Raw genomic sequence first — 12,611 nt, forward strand, 5'->3', positions numbered from 1 at the left:
ATAGTAACAGGTAGATTGATTTGAATTTGACTAACAACTGGGGTCTCTCTACTATTATTTGATAATGCTGTCATTGAAATTTCAGATGGGACACTTGCTTTTGTCATAACAACTACAGCTGTAGGCGGGCTCTGTATCTGTACTGCATTACCTCCTGCTGCACCCATATCTGGTATACCCTCAGCACCAGCAGCAGTTCCATGTGCACTTTTGGTTTATGGAGGAGGTCTGGAATTTAAAAGGTCATTAAAAAAGTTATCCTCCTCGTCTGAATCATGATTCTGTTTTTTCACTCTCTTATTTATCTTTTTGTCTTTAGTTTCTTTCATCATTGCATGAAAAACTCAGACAGCCTTTATTAAATCCTACCTCCAACATTTCTCATCTGCCCAGCTTGTTCTCTAACCTCTGTTTAAACAACTCTTTGTAATTTTTTCTTTTCTACTCTGCAGCCATTTAATTCCATTTGTTTAATACCTCAAACTGTGTAGGTCTAGGCATTTTGTTTTTGTTCATTGTTTGTCTCTGGAAATTCAACCTTCTAAGCTCCCTGGCTGACTGACCAATCAGAGCACGACTTTTTTGTGAATGAGAATACCAATCACAAAACCTTTTTCACTTAATTTTACACAAAATAAACCTTGTCTGCTCAACCTAAATAGAAAGAAATTCAGAAAGTTAAGGTAAGAAAAATCTCACAATCAATAGAGGCAAGTACAAGGAACTGCACCCTTCATGATACCCTTTTAAAACACAAATCACACTGGGTAGACTCGCATCCAGTTGTAATTCACCCTGGCAAATGCACTTACTTATATACACTTAAGAGCAAAGCACATCAACCCGAATAAACGCGCAACCTTGTAAAGGAAAACTTGTTAATATAGAAATCCCTATCCGACGCCTACTACACATTACCCTATGCAGACACATAAACCACAAAATCTCAAGATCTTGGATTTCAACAAAACAAATATTTAAAACAAAAAGATAATAAAACAACTCATTATAAAACAAGATTCTCAAATACGAATAATACATTGCCACAACAGAGATCAACCCTCCAATTGAACACATAATCGGCATTGCATATCGAAACACCTCACATACAGCATAGCAATCTATCTCACAAACTCAAACTTCACTAGCATATCACAAACTCCTCACAAGACACACAAATCAAAAAATCATACTGCCTTATTTATATTTACACACTAAATTGTTAAGGAATGGCACTGTAAGTCAGACTTCTATGCAAAATCTTGACACTGGGAATTCCACCAGAAAATCCACTTCTCACAGGACCAGCCATAAATACTAGGGGCAAAGGCCTCTTGGCAAAAGGATGTGCCCTTAAATGTGCAATCATTCACTATTACCAACATTTGTGGAAGCAAAACTATATCCCAAAATTTGGATACCCCAAAAGTTACTTCAATCGGTTTTACCACAGTTTAGTTGATTGGAGACTGTGTTAAATCTCAGTTTCATTGTGTCCATGTATTAAGGCACCTCCCAGAATGACAATCAGTCTGTAGACAATAGAACTTTCTGCCAATGAAAAAACTAGTGAACACAGTAGACAGTAGCGGAAGGACCTTGACAAACGTTACAAATCATAGGGAGGGGGGAAAACTTCACCAGAAGCAATATAATTGTAGGGGTGGAAATAAACGAATACGCATAAGCTTGTTTGTACTCTACAGAGCCTGTGGGGGGAGAGGATGTGCATGCGGAAACAGGAGTAAGTGACTCGGATGGCATCCATCGTGTTCAACACTTTATTATTAAAATATAAATGTAAAACAAACTCAGACGAACAAGCAACTTGTCTCTAACTTTTGCTCCCAGAGCATTCTGGTATTCTCACATTTCCACTTTTCTTTCCCTGCCTTCACCTATCAGCTTTTAGATAACCTGATTTTTCACTTATAATAGGATTTCAGAATTCATGGCAAAGCCAGAAAGAACATTCAAACTCCCCAAATGGAGCTCAGGTGTGGATTTTCCGTGGTGGAATGTTCGGGAAAATGATACGTTTGTAATACTCAATTATCAGCATAGTTCTCCTGTCTGCTGTGTTTATTGTCTGCAATAAATTTTTACTGAAAGTGTCAACTTTACATGTAGGAATATTCAAAGAGCATCTCCCACAGGGCGGGGGATCCTTAGTCAGCTAAGTAAACTGCACTTCTAAGACAAAGTGTTACTCGATGTTTTCTGAGACGAAAAATCTTTAGAAAACTAAGAGTGGGAATGGGGAAAATTGCATTTGAGGTTTGAAATACAATTATAACAGACATTTCAAACTATGTTCACAGTGATAAATAATGAAAGCTGCATTGTCATTTGTTGTGGATAGCTGACGTGCATCTACAACTAACTTAGCACTAAAGTAAAATTTGTATAATTTAACTTTGGCTACTATCAATTTAGACACCCTCTGAAATCCATCTCGGAATATCTTATCACAGGTGTCCAATGGCTGCGTCAGCAAAATAATGGCTCGGTATTACCAGACTGGCATTGTAGAGCCCAAGACGATTGGTGGGAGCAAGCCGCGCCTGGCCACCCCCGATGTGGTATTGAAGATAGCCCAGCTGAAGTGGGAGCAACCATCCATCTTTGCTTGGGAGATCCGTGAGAAGCTGCTGTCTGAGGGAGTCTGCACTGGAAACAAGATCCCAAGTGTGAGTCAGAAACATTGTCACAACTTGTGTTTTTTTGGAATACCAAATAAAGCACACCAACCATTAGGTACACAGAATGTTAATGAAGTGTGTCAGCAAAATCCAGATTGTTCAGCTGTGGAGAAGGAACCTACCATCTGTATCTAATAAGAATAACTTGTGTTTTATATAGAGCTAAAACTGTTCTTTGAAGCTGCTGATCTGCCTTTCACGGCATGTGTTTCATAGGGGGCAAAGACCCCCCTACAGGTGAGAGCTGTGAGTGATGCACCAGTCTGCTGGTAGGTGTCTGAGAGGATCCCTTTATTCATCTCATAAGGAGAACCCTTGGACAGTGCACTCAGTGGCAGCTCCTCGGCTATGGTGGAGGAGCATAGCCCCACTCCTTTTAAGCAGTGCGAAGAAGAAGCATAAAATGATAATAACTTTAAGTTATCATTTTATGCTTTGTGCTGCTTTGCAGCGGACGGGTCTGCTCTGCTCTCGGAGCAGGGCAGAGGAGAAGTGATTTGACTACTCCTAAGTGTGCAATGACTGTTTGGTCTGCCCTCTCAGGCCGCCCAAACCAGTCATGCGCACTTTCCCCGTTCTCTATGCAGGCTGCATTACAGCCTGCATGTAGAACAAGCCTAGGCCCCCATTCCTTGTTTGAACGTCGAACCAGGATGCTCAAAGCCAATAAAAACGCTGCATTGCAGCATTGTGATTGGTCAGGGGAGCTTGGGTGCCTACCAATCACAACCTGCTCCCTCTTTTCCAGGACAAAGAACTGGACTCCATGGGGCAGTTGACTGACCTCCAGTGGGGCTATAGGGCTACAAAAGTGCAAGAGCTCTTTTCCTAAAGTTACCAACTGATCAGTACCACCTGGACTTGACCTAAACCATGCTGGTGGCCTGTGCTGGAGTGAGTCTTGCGCCGCAAGTGTTCTTTCTGAGGTCCTTGGACCCTTGTCTGTGTCTAATTGAACTTCTCCTACCACCCGTGCAAAACCTGGGACTTAAAAATTGTTTGAATATTCAGACCTCGGGAGAGTCAGGACAAACTAACCTAGCCTTTATGACTAAGGTGCAACTTTGCTGGGCATAGAAAACAGGTTTCACCTGCTTGGAGCTTCCCTACAGCAGCAATTCCAATTCAGCGGACCCTCAGCAAAAAGGTATCCCTCCGTCTGAAACTCATTTTCAGATAAAGCTGCAGCCTTATCCCACTGGAAGATTCTGAGCTCCAAAAAAGAGACTAAGGGACTAATTTAGAATTTAGTGGACAGGTTACCCCATCACAAACGTGATGGATATCCCGTTCTCCATATTACAAGTGCATTATATGCTGTAGAACTTGTAATACGCCGGTTGGGATAACTGTTATGTTTGTGACGCAATAACCTGTCTGCTGAACTCTAAATCAAGTGCCTAGTCCAAAGATAAAAATCTTGACTGGGTGAAAGTATCTAAAGTATTTGACAGGTGAGAGGGTTTCCCTGGTGGCAACATTTGAATTTTCCCCTCTGTAAGCCTTTCTTTCCAAAACCAACACCTTTAGCGGTACCTCTTCTATCACCTATCCAACTTCGTGAAGACTTCCTTGGATACACCCTGCTGACTGACTGACTTTGACTTCAATCAATCAATCGATCAGTGTCACTTGTAAAGCGCGCTACATACCCGTAGGGTCTCAAGGCGCTGGGGGGGGGGGGGGGCGCTACTGCTCGAACAGCCAGGTCTTCAGCTTCTTCCTGAAGGAGAGGTGGTCTTGGGTCAGGCGCAGGTCGGTCGGGAGGGAGTTCCAGGTCTTGGCGGCCAGGTAGGAGAAGGACCTTCCTCCTGTAGTCGCTCTTCGGATGCGGGGGACGGCGGCGAGGGCGTGGTTGGCTGATCGGAGGTGGCGTTTGGGAGCGTAGAAGTTGACTCGGCTGTTGAGGTAGCTCGGGCCTTGATCGTGTAGGGCCTTGTGTGCGTGGGTGAGGAGGCGGAAGGTGATTCTTTTGTTGACGGGGAGCCAGTGAAGGTCTCTCAGATGTCCGGAGATGTGGCTGGTTCGTGGGATGTCGAGGATGAGTCTGGCTGAGGCGTTCTGGATCCGCTGGAGTCTCTTCTGGAGCTTGGCGGTGGTACCGGCGTAGAGGGCGTTGCCATAGTCCAGTCGGCTGGTGACGAGGGCCTGGGTGACGGTCTTCCTGGTCTCGGTGGGGATCCACCAGAAGATCTTCCGTAGCATGCGTAGGATGTTGAAGCACGCCGAGGAGACGTTGTTGACTTGTCTGGTCATGGAGAGGGAGGAGTCCAGGATGAAGCCCAGGTTTTGTGCATGGACTGTCGGTTTGGGTGCGGTGCCCAGGGCGGGAGGCCACCAGGAGTCGTCCCAGGCGGAGGGTGAGGAGCCCAGGATGAGGACCTCCGTCTTGTCCGAGTTTAGTTTCAGGCGGCTGGTTGTCATCCACTTGGCTACCTCTTTCATCCCTTCGTGCAGGTTGGCTCTGGCGGCGGCGGGGTCGTTGGTCAGGGAGAGGTTCAGCTGGGTGTCGTCGGCGTAGGATATTATGCTGAGGTTGTGTTTGCGTACGATGGCCGCGAGGGGGCTCATGTAGACGTTGAAGAGGGTGGGGCTCAGAGATGATCCTTGGGGGACGCCGCAGATGACTTCGGAGGCCTCTGACTTGTACGGTGGTAGGCGGACTCTCTGTGTTCTTCCGCCGAGGAAGGAGATGATCCATTCCAGCGCCTTGTCCTGGATGCCGATGTTGCTGAGGCGCCGTACTAGGGTGCGGTGGCAGACCGTGTCGAATGCCGCGGAGAGGTCTAGGAGGATGAGGGCCGCTGTTTCTCCCTTGTCCATCAGGGCTCGGATGTCATCGGTGGCGGCGATGAGGGCGGTCTCGGTGCTGTGGTTGGCTCGGAAGCCGGACTGTGAGGGGTCGAGGGATCCGTTCGTCTCGAGGAAGGCGGCCATCTGCTTGTTGACGGTCTTCTCGATGACTTTGGCTGGAAACGGGAGGAGCGAGATGGGGCGGTAGTTCTTGAGTTCGGTGGGGTCCGCTGTGGGTTTCTTGAGTAGAGCGCTGAGTTCGGCGTGCTTCCAGCTCTCAGGGAAGGTGGCGGTGTCGAAGGATGTGTTGATGATGTCTCGCAGGTGGGGTGCGATGATAGCGTCGGCCTTGTTGAGGACGTGGTAAGGGCAGGGGTCGGTCGGTGATCCGGAGTGGATGGAGTTCATCGTGCGGATGGTGTCTTCGGTGCTGATCGGGGTCCAGGCGTGGAGGGTGGTGGTGGGGGGCGGTTGTTCGGTCATGGTGTGCGTTGGTTGGTTGTTGAAGCTGCTGTGTATGTCCGCGATCTTGTTGTGGAAGTATGAAGCGAGGGAGTTGCAGAGGTCTTGCGATGGGGTGATGTCGTTGTTTCCTGCGCTGGGGTTGGAGAGCTCTTTCACGATGTTGAAGAGTTCCTTGCAGTTGTGTGCGTTGTTGTCCAACCGGTCCTTGAATGCTGTTTTCTTGGCGGCGCGGATCAGCTGGTGGTGTTTCCGGGTGGCAAGTTTGAAGGAGGTCCTGTTGTCCGGTGTCGGTTCCCTTCTCCAGACTTTCTCGAGGGCTCGGCAGTTCTTCTTGGAGCTCTTGAGTTCGTCGGTGAACCATGGGGCCTTCTTGCTGCCGGGTCTGCTAGGCGGGGTCCTCAGTGGGGCGAGTTCGTCCGCGCAGTTGCTGATCCACTTCGTGAGGTTGTCGGCGGCCTGGCTGGGGTTCGCTGAGCTGGCAGGAGGGTGCTGGCTCAGGGAGGTGGCGAGCTGGTCTGCTGTGATCTTGTTCCAGCTTCTGCGGGCGGCCTGTTGCTGGTGGTGGTGGGTCGTCGTTCTCTTGAAGGTGAAGTGGACGCAGCTGTGGTCCGTCCATTGAAGCTCTGTGGCGTGGCTGAAGTCGATGTCTGTGCTGGAGGAGAAGACTGCGTCGAGTGTGTGTCCGGCGAGGTGGGTGGGGGTGGATACCAGTTGCTTGAGTCCCAGGTTGGCGAGGTTGTCGAGCAGGGTGTTGGTGTTGCGGTCGTTGTTGTTCTCCAGATGGAAGTTGAGGTCTCCCAGGAGGATGTAGTCAGCGGAGGGGAGGGCATGCGGGCTGACGAAGTCGGCGATGTCCTCGCTGAATTGTGTGCGTGGTCCAGGGGGTCGGTAGATCAGGGTGCCTCTGAGGGTGGTCTTCGGGTTGGTGTGGATCTGGAAATGCAGGTGTTCGGCGCTGGTCAGGGTGTTGTCGGTGCTGGTCGTGAGACGGATGGTGCTCCTGTGGACAATGGCGATGCCTCCTCCCATCTGGTTGGCGTTTCGGTCCCTCTTCCAGAAAGTAGATGAAGTCCCAAGGTAGAACTCCTGACTTGGCCAAACCTGGTTGGTGTATTCCACCCGGGATCCATCATGTTCAGCCTCAAATCGCACCTAGGTCCCAATCTACCATTACCATTGTCTATGATTGGATCTTGGAGGATTTTTGAGCTATTTTGACTTAGAACTTTAAAAATCCATATCGCCGGCTCCCCTTATTGGGTTTTTGTAACCTAGTGTCATTTTGTTAATTAAATATTGCTTTATTTTTCTAATCCAGTTTGAGATTTTTATTGTTTGGTGTTATGACTTTGTTTTGGTAGTGCATAAATACTTTACACAATGCGCCAAGTGTTCCATAGCTACCAACGGTTAAGCTCATGTTTACTTGGTGACTTTGAGGGTTCGCCCTGACCAGGGTTGAGATTATTCCTTAAAATCGATAGTTGTCCACCCCAAATAATATTCCAGTTTCTAACATTTAAGATTTGTTAAAACAATACTTTTGAGACATTCCTCGTACATGGCATGTACCTTTCAATACTATACAGCCTTGGATTCTTGACCCGCAGCAAATTAGCCATACCCTCCCCATACAAATAACAATTTTTTCAGGTCATTGTTTCCGATTTACTTCCAGAAAATGTTACCATGATTTGATTTGATTTATCAATTTATAGAGCGCGCAATTGCCAGAAGGCGTCTTGGCGCTAAGATATACCCTTGTCTCTTGAAGATGTTGTTAGAGCTATGCGGAGAACAGCCAGGTTTTAACTTCCTTTCTAAAAGATTTCAAAGATGGACTGTTTTTTATGGCAAGAGCAGCTGATTCCAGGTTCTTACTGTATGTACAAGGAAGCTTCTTCCGCCCAATTGGCTCTTCTGAATCTCGGGATCCCGATAAGTCTCTTTTTGCCGGATCTGAGAAGTCTATTTGGCTCATATAGTTTTAGATGTGACTTCAGGAATTGTGATCCAGTTCCGTTAATAGCCTTATATGCCAGGCACAGTGATTTAAATTGTACCCTTTTTGCAATAGGTAGCCAGTGCAGGGTTTTTAGTTTGTGGCTAATTGGCTCAAACTTAGTTATGTCTAATACAAGACTGGCTGCTGCATTCTGCAGGCGTTGAAGTTTGGCTAGGACTTTCATCCTGGCTCCAGCATAAAGGCCGTTCCCGTAGTCCAGTCTTGACAAAGCTAAAGCTGTCACCACTGTTTTACGCGAATCTTGTGGTAGATAAGGTAATATTTTTTTTGTCATGTTTAGGATATACCAGAGTGTTGATGCCAGTTTGCTGGCTTGGGCGTCAAATGAGAGATTGGTGTCTAGAATGATTCCCAGGTTCCTCACTTTTTCAGATGGATCTGGGCATCTTCCCATGTTTTTAGGCCATAATGCCTACCTTTCAAAAAAGATCATTTGTATTCCTAAAATGGAAATCATTTTTGGGATAGGATCTCATATCGCTAATAACATTTTATGTCTAGCAGATTGTGGCATGCAACCTTAAGCCCTTAAGGAACGTACCGGGGCCGTCACTCAGTAGGGATGTAGTCGTCACAGACTTCATTTTCTGCAGCACGTGCCAGTGGTGGCAAATTCTGCTGCGTCACTTGACCGGGAAGGAAAGCGCCATCTTGTCTTTCACTAATGTGCAAGTGCTGACAGGGAAGGCATTATAATCACTTAGCAATGGCTCCTGGTCCACTCAATCCATCCTGAAAGATGCTTCCAAGACCCTTCGGGTAATTTCTATTCCCTTTTGTATTTACAGTGCTCGCCGAAATTTTTCCTCCTAATTTAGTGGTTCATTGTAACGACATTAATAGCAGTGTCAAGCTGCCATCCACTGGAGAAATATCAGTAGTATCCAATTTCAAGTAAAAAAAATCCAGAATTGGCATCCTGTGTGTTTTAAGCGTAAACATCCGTTGTAACCGACATACAGAAAGCCCACGTGTATTCACTTTTTCAGATAATAATCAAATACGTTTATTTCGGTTTACAAACATACACTAGTTTAAACATTCTAGAGACGTATAATTTCACTATTCTCTTTTGCAAGGATACACGTATGACTAATGCACAGCAACTTCTCTCGCTCCAGACTCAACTCACATCTCTCTTCCAGTTCAGAAGTGAACTTAAAGCACAACTCTTCAAGAAGCATTTCTTCCTGAGTCCCTGTCCACAGGCATGACCATTTGTAATCCCTGCACTTGGCGATTGACACAGTACACCTCAACACTTTTTAGCATATGTACACAATCTCTGCACACACATACTTACTGTCTCTTGTATGCTAATGAGGGGTTGAAAACATATTAAGAACATTATACTTACCTTTTATAAAAGTTTGACACAATTTCCATGGCAGTTTTTCTCAGGGTAATTGTACCAGGCATTGGAACAGATCATTTACCCTAAAGTGGGTCGCTGCGTCCACACCTTTTCTGTCATAGTCCACACCTTAACTAATATCTTTGTGGAGACAGCAATGTCTTTAGTGGTGTGGGGTCCGCAATGTAATGGGTTCTAAATGCAGTGGCTGGGCCACTAGAGTCATAGAAGATCTGCTGTTTTTGGTGGGTCCTCCAGTGCCGCCCTCATCTCTTGAGCCTGCTCCTCTTAATTCAAACATACTCCACCCACTTACCATCCTTTTGTCTCTTCCACACAAATGCTTAGGAAATTGTAAAAAGTAATGGCACCTTTCGGGTTGTGTCGCCACCGCTTTCAGCTGACATGTAACTTTCCAGAACACACCATTAAACAAATTTGTTCAATAATCATGAGGTGCAGTCACAGGGGGTCAAGAAGTTAAACAATATAGGGATCCATATATTTCTTACAGTTGTGCAATCCAATGACTTCAAAGTTTTCAGATAGCCATGCAGGGAGTTGATTCTCGGCCAAAAGAGAGGTTAAATCATCTAAAAAATTGCCCTGTATGATTGGAATTATTTGTGCTGTCTCACTTTGACTTATACATTCTGTTCTGCTGGTCACATCTCAAAAACACATAAAGCAAGATTACAGTAACTCTGAGCGAATATACCATTATGGTAAAATATCAACATTCTACATCTGCCTAAGAAATGCATGATGATTTAAATTTCGGAGTTTTGGCAAAGGGGGGTTAGGGGAGAAATAATAGAGCAAAATTGAATTACTCCAAGGGTCCAAAATAAGACTAGTTGTGGGGTAGGCTGATGGGGATATAGACTGAAAAAGATGGGGTAAGTGGAAGAGCCGCATGACACCCAATAGGCCAGTGGTTTAGAAGACAAATGGTAAGAAGGCATGCTAACCATCTGACTGTAATTGTAATTGTAATTGTAATTGTAACGGTATTTATTGAGCGTGATTGCTGCCCGTAGGCGTCCAAGCGCTGAGTTGACCAGAAAGTGACGGAAGGGGAGCTAAGGTACATAGGTTTTGACAAACAGCAGTGTTTTTAGGTTTTTTCGGAATGAGAGGAGATCTGAGTTGGACCGGAGTGAGAGGGGAAGATCATTCCAGAGCCTGGCGGTATTCAGCGAGAACAGTCTTCCCCCGGCCCTGGTTCGCTTTACTCTGGGAACAACGGCAAGGAAAGCCTCCGTCGATCGCAGGTTCCTATTGGGATGGTAGGGGGTGACAAGATTACTGTTGATCGCTGGGCCTGTTTTCCAGAAGGTGCGATGCGCCAAGCACAATGCTTTAAAGGCCACTCTCTGCCTCACTGGCAACCAGTGGAGACTTTTTAGTGCAGGACTGGCAGACTGAGTGCGCGGGATTTCCAGCAAAGAACGCGCTGCACAGTTTTGAACAACCTGTAGTTTTCGGAGGGTAAACTCAGGTGCCCCCACGTATAGGGCATTGTTTGAGTCCAGGCGGGACTGGATAAGACCTTGAACCGCCACCTTTTTAGCCTCTAGTGGAAGTAACGGAAGAACCTTCCTCAAGATTCTAAGTAGGCCAAAGCATGTGGCAGATAATTTTGTGGCCTGGGTGGAGAAGGAGAGTTTGTTATCCAGCCACACTCCCAGGCTCTTCACGCTTTCCTTGGGGATGGGGGGGGAGCCAAGTGCATTGGGCCACAAGGAGGTGAACGGCACCGGGGAGGATGGGCCTAGGAGCATGAGCTCCGTCTTTTCTCCGTTTAGTTTAAGGGAGGAGTTGGTCATCCATCCCTTAACGTCCTCTAGACATTTTAACAGATCGGCTGGGGAATGCCTGCTGTTCTCGGTAGCCAACGAGACCACAAGCTGGGTGTCGTCGGCGTATGACACGATTTTAATGCCATACGGTTCGACAACACTCGCCAGCGGCCTCATGTATACGTTGAACAGTACAGGGCTCAGGGAGGAGCCCTGTGGTACTCCGCAGCTCAGGGGTTTGCTAGTGGATACTGTCACACCGTCGAAGATCTGAAACGACCTCCCAGACAGAAAGGAGTCAAACTACCTTAGATCGTCACCTGAAACTCCGATGTTATGGAGACGGTCCAGCAAGGTGGAATAGCTGACCGTATCGAAGGCGGCACTTTGATCAAGGAGGATCACTGCCACTGAACCTCCCTGATCCAGTATCCTTCTAGTTTCTTCGGTGACTGCTAATAAGGCGGTTTCTGTACCGTGTTGTGGTCTAAAGCCTGTCTAGGATGTGTGTAGTAGCGAGTGGTCCTCCAGGAACTGAACCAGCTGTGCGTTTATGTGCTTCTCTAACACCTTGCTCGCCCAAGGGAGAAGTGAGATGGGGCGGTAGCTGGAAAGGTCGTTTGGGTCTAGGCTGGGTTTCTTTAGCAACGCCCGTACCATGGCCTGCTTCCAGGCTGTGGGGACAGAGCAAGCGGAAATGGACGTGTTTAGGAGATCCAGGATTACAGGCAAGGTGGCTTTACTTGCCTGCATCAGGACGTCTGGAGGAGCAGGATCACGGGGGGAACCCGACTTGACCGAGCGGGCCACTTTACTTAAAGTGTCGAGGTCGAGCGGGAGGAAATGCTCGAGAGAAGGCTGGTCTGGGTGAGGAGGTGGTCTGGGGGGGAGTGGTTTGATCGCCTCCGGGTGTGTGGCTGCGGATGGGAAGGTAGAATAAATTTTTAAAACTTTGTCATGAAAGAAATCTGCAAGCTCGTTGCATTGCTCCTGGGTTTTGTTAGGAGGGGGAGCCGTGTTGGCACTAGAGCATTGTTTTATAATTTGGAAGATTTCCTTAGGTTTTGATTTCGCTCCTAGTATTTTCTCAGAGAAATGAGTTGCCTGGGCCGTTCTGATCCCTTCTTTATAGGCTTTGATCGCCTCTTTGTAGGAGGTCTTTTTATCTGGGAGGAAATCTAAACGCCAGGCTCTTTCGCGTTGTCTGCAAATGCGTTTTAGCTGTCTTAGAGAGTCGGAAAACCAGGGGGCAGATTTCTGTAGTCTCTTCGAGAAGGATCTGCGAAGGGGGAGAGTCGAATCTAGTGAATGGGTGATCCAGCTTCCGTAGTTGTCGTTTGCCACATTAGGGTCTAGGCAGGGTGAAGGGCGGGTGGAGTCCAGTTTATGCAGCCAAGATTCCAAAGGGAGTTTAGACCAGTTCCTCCTGATGGTGACTTGGGGAGGTGCTTGGGGGGTCTTATGTGTAA

This window comes from Lissotriton vulgaris, chromosome 1_1, assembly GCF_964263255.1.
Source record: "Lissotriton vulgaris chromosome 1_1, aLisVul1.2, whole genome shotgun sequence".
Classification (NCBI taxonomy): domain Eukaryota; kingdom Metazoa; phylum Chordata; class Amphibia; order Caudata; family Salamandridae; genus Lissotriton; species Lissotriton vulgaris.